We start from the raw sequence: 12,892 nt of genomic DNA on the forward strand, positions 1-12,892 counted from the left end.
CTGGTAAAAATAAAACCAGAAACGAACTGCTTCAGCGTTACCAGGTCACTGGTCCACACAGTATATGAATAATCCACAAATTTTGTAAATACGAGTATTAGTTCAGATTTCACAAAAGACAGAGAAGTAAATATTCATGTAATAAACGCAGTAAAGAAATCTATACGTATAGTCAACAACTGGTTGATAGGTAGTGCTGTTTCGATACCGATATATTATAGTATGAACGTTGATTTGAGGCCTTTGATCTTAATTATATCGTTTCGGTTTTTATTTAAATAATCATTAACACTGAACTCCATTGTTAATATTTTATAGAAATAAATCACCGTCATTGTCACATGTTGTCTGTGTTCTTGTTGAATTAATTCAATAACTTTGTCTACTTTCGTCTGGATCGGAATTCGGTCGCGACCTGGAGAAGTCAGGTTTGTACAAGTCTTGCTACCTGGGAGAGTCGGGTTAATGCAAGCCTCGCGACCTGGAAGAGTCGGGTTAATACAAGCCTCGCGACCTGGGAGAGTCGGGTTAATACAAGCATCCTTTTCTCCTCAAGTGCTACCCCCAATGTCACAGGGGTATGTCTGCAGATTCACACTGCTAGAAATTGGATTTCGATACCCGTGGTGGGCAGAGCACAGATAGCCTATTCTGTAGCTTTGTGCTTAATTCCAAAAAACAAATAACCAAACATATCCTTAACTACTTTCAAGTATAATACTGTCGAAATACAAAAATACTGTAAGTACTGTATTTATTTGTGAGTGTGGGTGTATATTACTCTTTTTATCGATGTACAAGAGAGTTCAGTCCTCGGAGATTTATGAAAGTGTTGCTATTCTATAGTGAAGATTAATTACATGTTAAAATCAAATTTAGTGAAACATTTGTTAAATGTGTATAGAAAATTTGCAGCTCACGTATTTAGAAATTAGATAGATTGAACATGTCATAATGAGTCAGAGAGAAATATTTCCCTGGTGTTGATAAATTAAAATAAGGTTTATATAATGCAAGACAGCTGGTATGAGTATTAGAACTTTAATTAAAATAAAGTACAGAACAATGTTTCGACCTTCTTAGGCCATCTTCAGTATATCTGAAGATAACCTAAGAAGGTCGAAACGTTGTTCTGTACTTTATTTTAATTAAAGCTTTAATACCCATACCTGTCGTCTTGAGAATACATTTTTACTTCAAATGGGTTTCTTGTCATCCTGTAAAACCTACAGACAGTAAGTTTGTCATTAAAATAATGGTTTTAACATAATTAAACCAAGACACTGATGAGCTAATCATATTTGGAAGTAAAGTGTCCACCTTTATAAAAGTATCATGTCTAAAATGAAATATTTGTTCAAATTATATGGATAACATAAAGTCAAGCTAGTCAAGGAGTAAATTTTATATCATTTATTTAAATAAAAGTTTTTTTAGCATGATGTACATATAAACGGTCATAAAATATAATTAGGTAAAAGCTGATGAATTAGTCGTTTAATCAGATTTTATTTCATTTAGTGACGCTGAGAGACATTGATACACTTCATGTGGCCCTTGTGGCTCCACTTAGTGGAACTAGTCGTCATATCCGCCTTTCATGACAATCTATTAATACATCCCAACAGTGCGCACATTTCTGATGACATCATCGTCTCTATCTCTTTCCCATTCCTCTTGAAGTCGACATACATGTAGCGCTCTCTAGCGGCCTTAGTACTATCATTCTCATATAGCAATATATATATGTTAATAAATGTTTGTTATAAAGAATTTAAACAAAGTATTTGTACGAATACTATAGGAGTCTGTCATAAATTCATTGTATGTTTGCTTGATTGCGCATGAGTTGAGAAAATGTTGATCTAGCAACTTTATATACTTTAGTGATTGTAGAAAGCTGTGTGTTTTGTAGCTGTAATAGATTTGTTAGTGTAACGTTTACACGTGCTGAGACTCTATTACTGGGCGTATATAGCGTTTATATATTTTGATTATATTTCCTGCTGATATACCATTACTTTTACACGAGAGCATCTTTGCGTAGTTTGTTGATAACCGTATTTTAGTTGTAATTTTGTTTATATGTTGCTTCCAAGTTAAATGTCAGACCAAGAAACTTGGCTGATGTATAATTACGATTTTTATTTTGAAAATGATAAATATTTGTTTTAGAAACGTTCATTTTAAACTTATTTCTTTCAAAATATTTTATTATCTGATATATAACTGGGTGTAAGTTTGTTGCTGTTATTGTTGTAGATGTTTAACTTTGTCATATCGGCCCGTCATGGTCAGTCAGGTGGGTTAAGGCGTTCGACTTGAAATCTAAGGATCGCACCAAACATGCTCGCCCTTTTAGCCGCGGGGGCATTATATTGTGACGGTCAATCCCACTATTCGTTGGTAAAAGAGTAGCTCAAGAGTTGGCGGTGGGTGGTGTATGACTAGCTGCCTTCCCTCTTGTCTTACAGTGCTAAATTAGAGACGGCTAGCGCAGATAGCCCTCGAGTAGCTTTGCGCGAAATTCTAAAAACAAACAAACAAACTTTATCATATAACAACATCATCTACGAATTCAGATGTCGTGTATAAATTTATGTCAAACGATGGCAAATCGTATACGTACACGGAAAAACGGATGGGGCTAACTTCCTATTACTGATGAACGCTCGCCTCAGCTGTAAAGTACTCTCAGTCGGTGCCCTCCACATTCACTCTACATTTCATATTAGCTAAATAATTAGATAACCAACAAATAACACGTCAGTAATTCATGCTGCCTTATTTAAAATCAATGTCCATTTACAGTACCTTTATCTTCATTAAAGCTACGAACTTAATTTCATTTAGTGATCTGTTGTAGTTGCCGGAATTTTCTGAAACCATTCTGCACTTCACGTAATTTTGACTTTACCCTTGTTTATTCGCTGCTTTATTTTTTCTTAAACTATATAAATATTTACTTGTTTTTCGTTATAGCTTAATTCTTCGGGAAACATATGAATATTTGTTTCTTTCCCCGTACAGTTTACCTTCTTTAAGAAACATATGAATATATGCTTCCTTCCTTCTGTTTCACCTTCATTAGGAAACATATGGGTATTTACTTGTTTCCAGCTATATTTACCTTCTGTTAGAAACATATGAATATTTGTTTGCTTCCCGCTTTATTCGACCTTCTTTTAGAATCATATAAATATTTCCATTATACTCGCTGGTTTTTCTTCTATTAGGTTTGGTTTTGTTTTTAAATTTCGCACAAAGCTACTCGAGGGCTATCTGTGCTAGCCGTCCCTAATTTAGCAGTGTAAAACTAGAGGGAAGGCAGCTAGTCATCAACACCCACCGTCAACTCTTGGGCTACTCTTTTACCAACAAATAGTGGGATTAACCGTCATATTATAACGCTCCCACGGCTCAAAGGGCGAGCATATTTGGCGCGACCGGGATGCGAAACCGCGACCCTCAGATTACGAGTCGCACGCCTTAACACGCTTGGCCATGCCGTGCCATTCTTCTATTAGAAGCATATAAATATTTAATTGTCTTCTGCTATAGTTTACCTTTTTTCAGAAACATAAATATTTGCTTGCTTTACTGGTATAGTATACCTTTTTTTAGAAGCATATAAATATTTACTTGCTACCCGTTGGTTTTCTTTTTATTAGAAACATATAAATATTTGATTGTTTTCCGTTATAGTTTATCTTCTTTTAGAAATGTATGAATATTTGCTTGCTTCCCGGTAGTTTACCTTATTTTAGAAAGATATACATGTATGATTGTTTCACGTTGGTTTAGCTTCTATTAGAAACAGGTAAATATTTGCTTGCCACCTACTACATTTTACTCTCTCTTAGAAATATAAATATTTGACTGTTTCCCGCTATAATTAACTTCTTTTATATGGTAGTTAAACGTATCAATCCCATGAAAATAGGCCCTGCATGGCGAGATAGGGCGATTGCTCGCAATCTGAGTGTCGCGGGTTTCAATCCCAGTTCCACCAAACATTCTTAACATTCAGTCAGGGAGGGTGTTACAATTTTACGGTCAGTACTACTATTCGTTGGTTAAAGAACAGCCTAAGAGTTGGCGGAGGGTGGTGATGATTTGCTGTCTCCCCTTTCACTGCTAAATTAGATATAGTGAGCGTAGATAGCCCTCTTGTAGCTTTACGAGAAATTCAAATCAAACTCATTAAAATGTTAAATTAAATTACACTTTCAGATGTTAAATAATAGTGTCTATATATGTTAATGCTGTGTAAATGTTACCTTTGACCATAAACAGACGATATCGATATATTTATTTTTGTTATAAGATTTAAGAAGATATAATATCATATCTTTGCGCAAGTATCTTTTTTCGAAATTCATTTAGATGTTACAATATATTTTGTGTCCTCGATTATTTGCAATTTGTTTCATTTGACTGGCCATGTTTAGAAATGTACACAACATCCTAGAGTAAGTTTCTTGTTGAATATTCTGGTTTACATTTTACAGTGGTATTTGTTAGTTGTATTATGTTAATAACCTGAAAAAATCTCCAAAATACGATTGATGATAACATTCTATATAAAAAATACAAAATTCAAGTTGAGATACGTCTATAGTACTTCAGTTAAACTTGAAAGTTATTCAATAAAAATAATGATGTCGTTAGTTAATATTGTGCTGAACAGGAAGGACACTTTCAGTGCAGTCAAGAATTTTAACAGAGCATATAAATTTCTCGAACGTGAGGGTATTTCCACTTGAAAAGAGCGTAATTTCACTTAGCGTTGGGTGGTCCAGTACGTTTTAAAACTTCACGTTCTGAGTGAATCACGGTCGCTTAGTAACAGAATCATTTTTTATGTTGTACTATGAAAGCACTATCTATTCAACCAGATTATAACCTCATTCTTCTTTTCGCTCCTAACCTCAAGCAGAGAGCTGGACTCGTTTCTACAACAAAATTCAAAGACTACGGGATCTCTAAACATTCATTTTATTCTAATTAGGATTAGTTGGAGAGTGTTTTCTCTTTTCAACCATCCTTCATTACACCTTATACTTTTAAACATTAGCTTTAGCTTGTTTGTTTGTTTATTCTATTTTGCGCGAAGCTCAACGAGGGCTATCTGCGCTAGGTTCTAATTATAAAGTGATAAGCTAGAGAGAATGAAGCTCAGCTAGTCTACATCTAGGGCTACTCTTGTCAGACCAAATAATAAGAATTTGACAATCAACTTTTATTACGCACGATTTTGTGTGTGTATGTGGTGTCGGTTATAACGGGACGCGAACCATGGAACCTCAGCTGACCTCGGCCCATTAAATTATCATATTCTTTTGGTCACAAAGTGTCATTCCACTTGGATTGTCATATCTTGATTAATAAAATACTTGTTTTCTGACATTACTGTCAAGAAAGAAAACACTCAATTATTATATTAACAAGGTTTTGGTGGTCCGGCATGGCCAGGTGGTAGGGAGCTCAACTCGTTACCTGAGGGTCGCGGGTTCGAATACCCGTCGCACCAAATATGCTTGTCCTTTCAGCCGTGCGGGGCGTTTTAAAGTGACGGTCAATACCACTACTTGTTTGTAAAAGAGTAGCTCAAGAGTTTGCAGTGGGTGGTGATGACCAGCTGTTTTCTCTCTAGTCTCACATAGCTAAATAGGGACTGCTAGGGCAGATAGCCCTCGTGTAGCTTTGAGAGAAATTTCAGAAAAACAAACAAACTTTCGTTGGTGAGATATAGTTTTTCTTTTCCAAATTCCTTGAACTACCAAATATAAATATTTAAATTATTCTCGTAAGTTGATAGAATAATTTAACGATTATTCCCAACAGGACAGGTATGATATGATTTAAGTGCTTCTTCACGGTGTATAATAGTAGAGAAACTTAACCGTCGTTTTATTGTTATCTTTGACACAAGTTCGAGATAGTATGATTTATGAGTTCGTTTCAAAGTTTCGTAAACTTTTAACAGAAAATACATGGATAAATGTAAGTTATTCATTTATTATTTTAGTTGTAGAAAAATTAATTACTATAATTTTAATATAATTAAGTCTATTCATACGACTCGTGTATTTTTATCTCAACAAAAACAATTGCGAAGTTTGTGACGTATACGTGTGAAATTACTTTTTGAAAATTGTCATTTCAAAATGGTGACTGGTGTTCCCCAAGATATTTTAGACAGTATGTTCTGTGTGCAGTTATTATAATATTAACTTTCAATGTAATAAATCCTAATGGAAATGTTTATGCAAGCAAAACAGTTATCCTATCTTCGATTTAAAATAACCTTCACACTGCTGTTAGATAAATCAAAATTTTCGTTGACAATGATTTGAAATCTTCGTATAATATAGTAACAATATTTTTAAACATGAGATAATTAAAATAATAATCACATCTTATATATTTAAGTATAATAGATCTTTCATTTTGAAAATTGTTCTAAAGCCAACTGATACAGTCTGACTGTTTGTCGTATGTTAAGCGAAGTTTGCTATAATTGAATGTTAACCCACCAAATATTGAGAATATGACCATGTAGTGAACTTACTTAGATAGAGACAGTGTTAATCATTGATAATTTTATTTTGAAAATGTACAGTTGAATTAAAAACAAAAATTGTATTTAACTGATATGCGTCACTACATATTTACAGTTTTGTAAATCAACCATCTACTTTAAATATATTGTAAATACACAGATACGACAGAGTGTTATAAATAACTTTTATTTTCTTAAAACTTTTCCGTAAGTATAGATGTCGCACGTTTAAACAGAGTTTCCATTTTATTTTAAGTAGATTGAAGTTGTTGTTGCTGTTTTGAATTAAGCACAAAGCTACACAATGGGCTATCTGCGCTCTACCCACCACAGGTATCGAAACCCGGTTTTTAGCATTGTAAATCCGCAGACATACCGCTGAGATACTGGGAAGCGTAGACTGCACTACTCAAATAGTGTTTCAGACACAATATATAATAATCTATGCTGAATAATACATTAATTACTTAAACATTATACAAAGAACTTTTAATTTTCAGTAATTAAAGTATACTGAACATATGTAGAGATCTTTATTAAATATATTGTGTATTATAATTATGATTTAATTTAATATATTTATCGATATGTAAAAGTGAATATTATTTACAAGAAAATGATTATAGTAATCAATGTTTTGTTACAAACACTGAATTATTCATAAAACGTTAATCACTTAGTCCTTGGATTAGCTAGCCAGTTATTGGAAAATAGATTTTGTTATTCTAATCCTATGGTTTTTCTAATATTGTATATTTTCTTAACCAAGATGGTCTCTGGTCTTGATTATCAAACACTTCCGACTATCATACTTAATTATTTACGAATACTGCTATACTTCGACGTTGCAACATAGAACTTACTTTACAAACCATATAATCTCGGTCAACTTAGAACCGATTTTCGAATGAATCATCCTTGACATAGTCATGTATTGTGTACACCAGATTGAGTAAGATATATTTCTTATAGAACAGGAAACGTAATAATTTAATATTGAAAATCTTTAATAACATGACGGAGTAAGTTTTAATTATTGTACTGTTCATATAGCACTAATTAATGATACGGAAATGTAATGTAATTTTAGGACGTATTACTTGTAAAATGTCTCTTTCTCTTTCTTTCTTTTCTTATAGCAAAGCCACAACGGGCTATCTGCTGAGCCCACCGAGAGGAATTAAACCCCTGATTTTAGCGTTGTAAATCCATAGACTTACCGCTGTACTAGCGAGAGGCAATTGTAAAATGAATAAATTAAATAATTATGAATTATTATATTAATTAGTACTAAGCGTCCTTCCTAGGACGATTTCATTAATTATTAATTGTAGACATGATGAGACATGCAACATGTACTTTATGAGATATAACTGCTAAGAAACATGTTCTATACTTTGTGCTACTCTTACTTATGGCCAAGTGATTAGAGAGTTCGACTCGTGGGGGCATTATAAAGTGACGGTTAATCGCACTGATCATTGGTAAAAGAGTAGCTCAAGAGTTGGCGGTGGGTAGTGATGAGTAGCTGCCTTTTCTTTAGTCTTAACTGCTAAATTAGGGATGGCTAGCGCAGATAGCCCTCGTGAAGCTTTGCGCGAAATTCAAAAATCAAACAAACAGATATTATTACATAATCATCCATCACAGCCGTCTGTAATGGCGGCCCAGCAACACGTCCCTAATGACATCATTTTGGCATCATGCTAAAACTTGAAAGTATGAATTTGTCACCTTTTATGACATCTTCCCCTCTCTCGACATGCATGTGCCCCTTGCGGTTCGTCTGAAGTACGAACCTTGCTGCTCACGGTAAACCTTTCTTTTAATTCAAAAGGCTAAGAATCAATAATGTAAGGTACTAAAATTGTATAACGGACATAGAAACTTTTCACAAACTTCTCAAATTTCTGTCACCTTGAACATAAAGCTCACCTGATTCAATTTATTACAATACCTTCAGGGTTTCTAACACATACAGGGATCAAAAGTTATCAAACAATAGTTGAAAAAGCGTTGGTTTTTTTTCTGCAGAAAACAGAACAATTCTTGCCTAAAGCAAATATCTTTCAATAGCTAGGAAGTTATGATTTTGTTTCCTTTATCTTTTTAAAAGACAGCGAATTTATAAAGATAACGACGAATTTAGATTGTCACCACCTGTGTCACTGAAAATCCTAAGCAAAAATTAAAATACAAAATCGCAATTTTCAAAGGACAAAAGTTTTCAATGAAGGATGAAGAGAATCAAAACATAAACAAAGTTCGAATCTTTTTCCACAGTTACTTCGTTCTTGTATTATAAATAAGGTGTAAACTGAAGACCAAACACTTACAGTTACAAAGTGTCATTATGAATCTCAACTACAGATCAAACATTTACAGCAGCACAGAGTCGTTATTAGTGTCAACTAAAAGTAAGCAACCTACATCCACAAAGTGTTATTATGAGTGTTAACCAAACACCTACAGCCACAAAGTGTCGTCATGAGTATTAATCAAACACCTACAGCCACAAAGTGTCGTTATGAGTGTTAACCAAATACCTACAGTCACAAAGTGTCGTAATCAGTGTTATTCAAACACCTACAGCCACAAAGTGTCGTCATTAGTGTTAATCAAGTAGCTCAAGCCATAAAGTATCGTTATGAGTGTCAACAAAATGATTTTAATAGTTAAAACGTTTTGATATCCTGTCTTTATCAGAAAATAGTTACATTCCAAAAGACAGTTCAATTCCAGGAAACGTTACAGACTTGTGATTGTGACGAATCTCATCTACCTTTTGAATCCACACACAGCTTATTTCGGAAAAAAAATATTGAATTCATTCACACTTTATATCAGCAAGGAAAACTAGTTTTATAATCCAACACGCTTGATATGGTGAGAAAGATAGATACGCTTGTCATACACGTCTGATATCAGTAAAGAGAAAAAAAATATTATTGTGAAACACAGACTTGTTTTTAATGTCGCGCAAAGTTGATCTCTTCAAGGTTGAAAATTGGGAAACAATAATACATTATTCAGTGGCTGGGAATTGAAAACACAGCTAATATGGAAGAAAATATGTGTCACAAATTACGATAATAAAGATGCAGACGATCAAAGAAGAAGAGAGCGACTCTTTCCAATAAATTATCTGAAGATGGCAGTAAGGATTTACTGAATCTTCTCCATGACTTTTGTAAAGCAAATTGTTTTGGGGGTATCTAGAGGGTATCTATATTTGTTCTCATTTGCTTAAACATACATACAGTTCCAAATAGTACTGTTGCTTTTAGGATCGGGAGTAAATCCTCACCAAGTGGAACAAGTGAAAACGGCCAATAGTGCCAAACGAAATTGAAATGTACACACATAAAGTGTGCAAGGTTTAATTTAAAATGTACTGTCAGTGTCACAGTATGTGGTAGTAAACAATACACGACATGTAATGTGATCTCAGTTAAACACAGCATATAAATAATGATATGAAGAGTATTCAGTACAAACCATAGGTTGTTTTCAAACTATCGATTCAACATATATCAGAAATATTGTCATTTGTGCGCTGTTTGGTGCATATGTAACATAACACACTTATAGACTTGAGTGACTTACTGCTAACTTGATTTTCACCCTATAATGAACTCTATAATATAGTTATTGAAGTGTCACTGGTCCGTAGTAAAACATTTCGTTGTCACTTAATCTTAACTAACGTGTGACGCGGCCATATGGTAAAGCTGCGTTCGAATTATGGTGTGATACATCAAAATATTTCTCCACTTTTGGGCTCGGATGTGTGAACAATGGGTAGTAGGGTGCTAGTTGTTGCCTTCCCTCTGGTAAGTAGTACAATATTAGGGACGATGATAGATAGCCCTAGCACCTTCGTCATACAAAAAAAAATCAAAATCTTTATCTAACGTAACAAACAAGCCGGGAAAGTAGTCAAGGTAAATATCTTTCACTTTGCATACTTACCGTAGTTTGATTACACTACGTTCTTCCAGTATCGATCGAACCAAACCTTTCATGAGTTGAGAAAAAAACTTTGGTGGACAGACAAAAAATATGTAAATGTGGGTTCATTTGGTATGTATGACATGTTACTGACATATGTACATTTTAAATGGCCTTGTTTCTGTCTTTCTTTCTATTACTTTTTGCTTAACTTACAAAATTTCTGTCCCTTCGAAAACTTTCGTCTACAGTTCAAGAAGACGGATTACAACATATTTAAGAAATCTCATAGTCTACGGATTACAACATATTTAAGAAATCTCATAGTCTACGGATTACAACATATTTAAGAAATCTCATAGTCAACGGATTACAACATATTTAAGAAATCTCATAGTCTACGGATTACAATATATTTAAGAAATCTCATAGTCTACGGATTACAATATATTTAAGAAATCTCATAGTCTACGGATTACAATATATTTAAGAAATCTCATAGTTTCGCTTCCATTTTTATTCTTTCAGCTATGTTGCTCTTAATAACAAAACACCTATGTTTAGCTTAAACTTATTTTAACAAACGATTCGTGCTTTGATAGGATACTTACATACAGCCAATATGTGTTTATTGGTCAAACGTTTTGTATTACCTTTGTAATAAAAGTCTCATTTGCACTAAAGTTTAAGTGCCAAAGTGATCAGCGACGCTTGAACATCAAAACAGATTGGAAACTCAAAGATTCAGCCGGTTTCATCATAAGGTAAGAAACGTTATACTTTTCTTATATATGGCAATTACGTATCGACAAGAAATGAGAGAAAGCATCTGAGAATTGGTTTCATTTTTTTTAGGTGAATTCCAAACAAGCATTGAATTCTTAACATAGTTTTCTCTAAACGATATGTTGGGAAAATAACGAAGTTCCATTTCAATAACACAGTTTTCAGTTTTCTGTTGATTAGATCACATGATATTGAGACATTTATTCAGACACACGCACGATAACATGGAGTACATTAAAGCGAATATTTCGTTGACTTGTTTAGAAACTGTTCCATTAAACTTTATTTTAGGCTGACTGATTTCAACCTGATTTTACTATCAAACGGAAACCTTATTTAGTTACTTGAAGAAGCAGTAGTAAACAAAACCTAATATTACGACAAACAAACGGAGCACCCAGACAGATTTCTCGAAGCTGAACGCATTATTGTCTCGGTTCGTGTTTATATTAAAATAGAAACAGCTTTATTAAAAATTAGGGGATGAACATTAAATCTAATATCTCAGCAGAAAAAAAAATGTCCTTTTCAATGTTTACGATTTGAATAAACTCACAAGTGTTTGCCGTAAGTACAGTAATAACACAATATATATTATTATTAATTTATTCAATAGTCGTATATGTTCGCAAACAAACTCGACCCTTTATCTGTATGTGAGAGAACATTCAGTACTGCTGACTCTTTAATAATGTGCACTTTATCTATTATAAATCGTTCACCACACAATGTTATATATGAAATAACCCTCAACTGTATACTACATGGTAACGTATGAAGAAAATATCTTTATTGGTTTTACCAGAGGCCCTAATTAATTAACACATTATTACTGTAAATAAACCAGCCTAGATTTACTACGTTTCTTCTAATTATCAGTTGTTTTTTTTATGGTTGATCCTTTAATATTTCTAACAATGTTTTAAAGATGCTATGTATGCAGCGGCTATTGTTTTGTTTGCATTGGTCCATAAGTCAAACTTATGATATATCAAATAATGGTGAAAGGATAAAAAATTACACTTCCAACGACATCTTAACGATATTACATAGGGTGTGGCTCTTCGGTGTAATGGTATACATATCATTAACAGTAACAATATTTCAACTATATTACTTACGGTATGGCTGTTCATATCATTAAAATTAATTATGTTTTAACTTTTGTTACTTACGGTATGGCTGTTCATATCATTAAAACTAAAAATGTTTTAACTTTTGTTACTTACGGTATGGCTGTTCATATCATTAAAACTAAAAATGTTTTAACTTTTGTTACTTACGGTATGGCTGTTCATATCATTAAAACTAAAAATGTTTTAACTTTTGTTACTCACGGTGTGGCTGTTATTAATTGTGTACTGGTATTCATACATAAGTCAAATCATCAACACTATAACAATGTTTTAACTACATTATGTGTCTGTTTTTAACTGCATACTGGTATATATAAGTCAAATTTCTAACATTGTAACAATGTTCTATGTACAATATTATGCATTGGCACTCAAGACATTTATCTAATGTTGATATAAGAGATTTCTTACGATTTTACAGTGTTTTCTGGGGTCTAATTTTCTGTAACCATTT

General features: G+C 33.3%; 1 protein-coding gene across 1 annotated transcript in view; it reads left to right on the plus strand.

Moving 5' to 3' along the window:
* Positions 1-12,892, plus strand: part of LOC143225291 (uncharacterized) — a 222,701-nt gene that overhangs the window by 183,646 nt on the left and 26,163 nt on the right. The gene's annotated exons all lie outside the window — the stretch shown is intronic.

The sequence above is a fragment of the Tachypleus tridentatus genome, chromosome 9, assembly GCF_004210375.1.
Source record: "Tachypleus tridentatus isolate NWPU-2018 chromosome 9, ASM421037v1, whole genome shotgun sequence".
Taxonomy (NCBI): domain Eukaryota; kingdom Metazoa; phylum Arthropoda; class Merostomata; order Xiphosura; family Limulidae; genus Tachypleus; species Tachypleus tridentatus.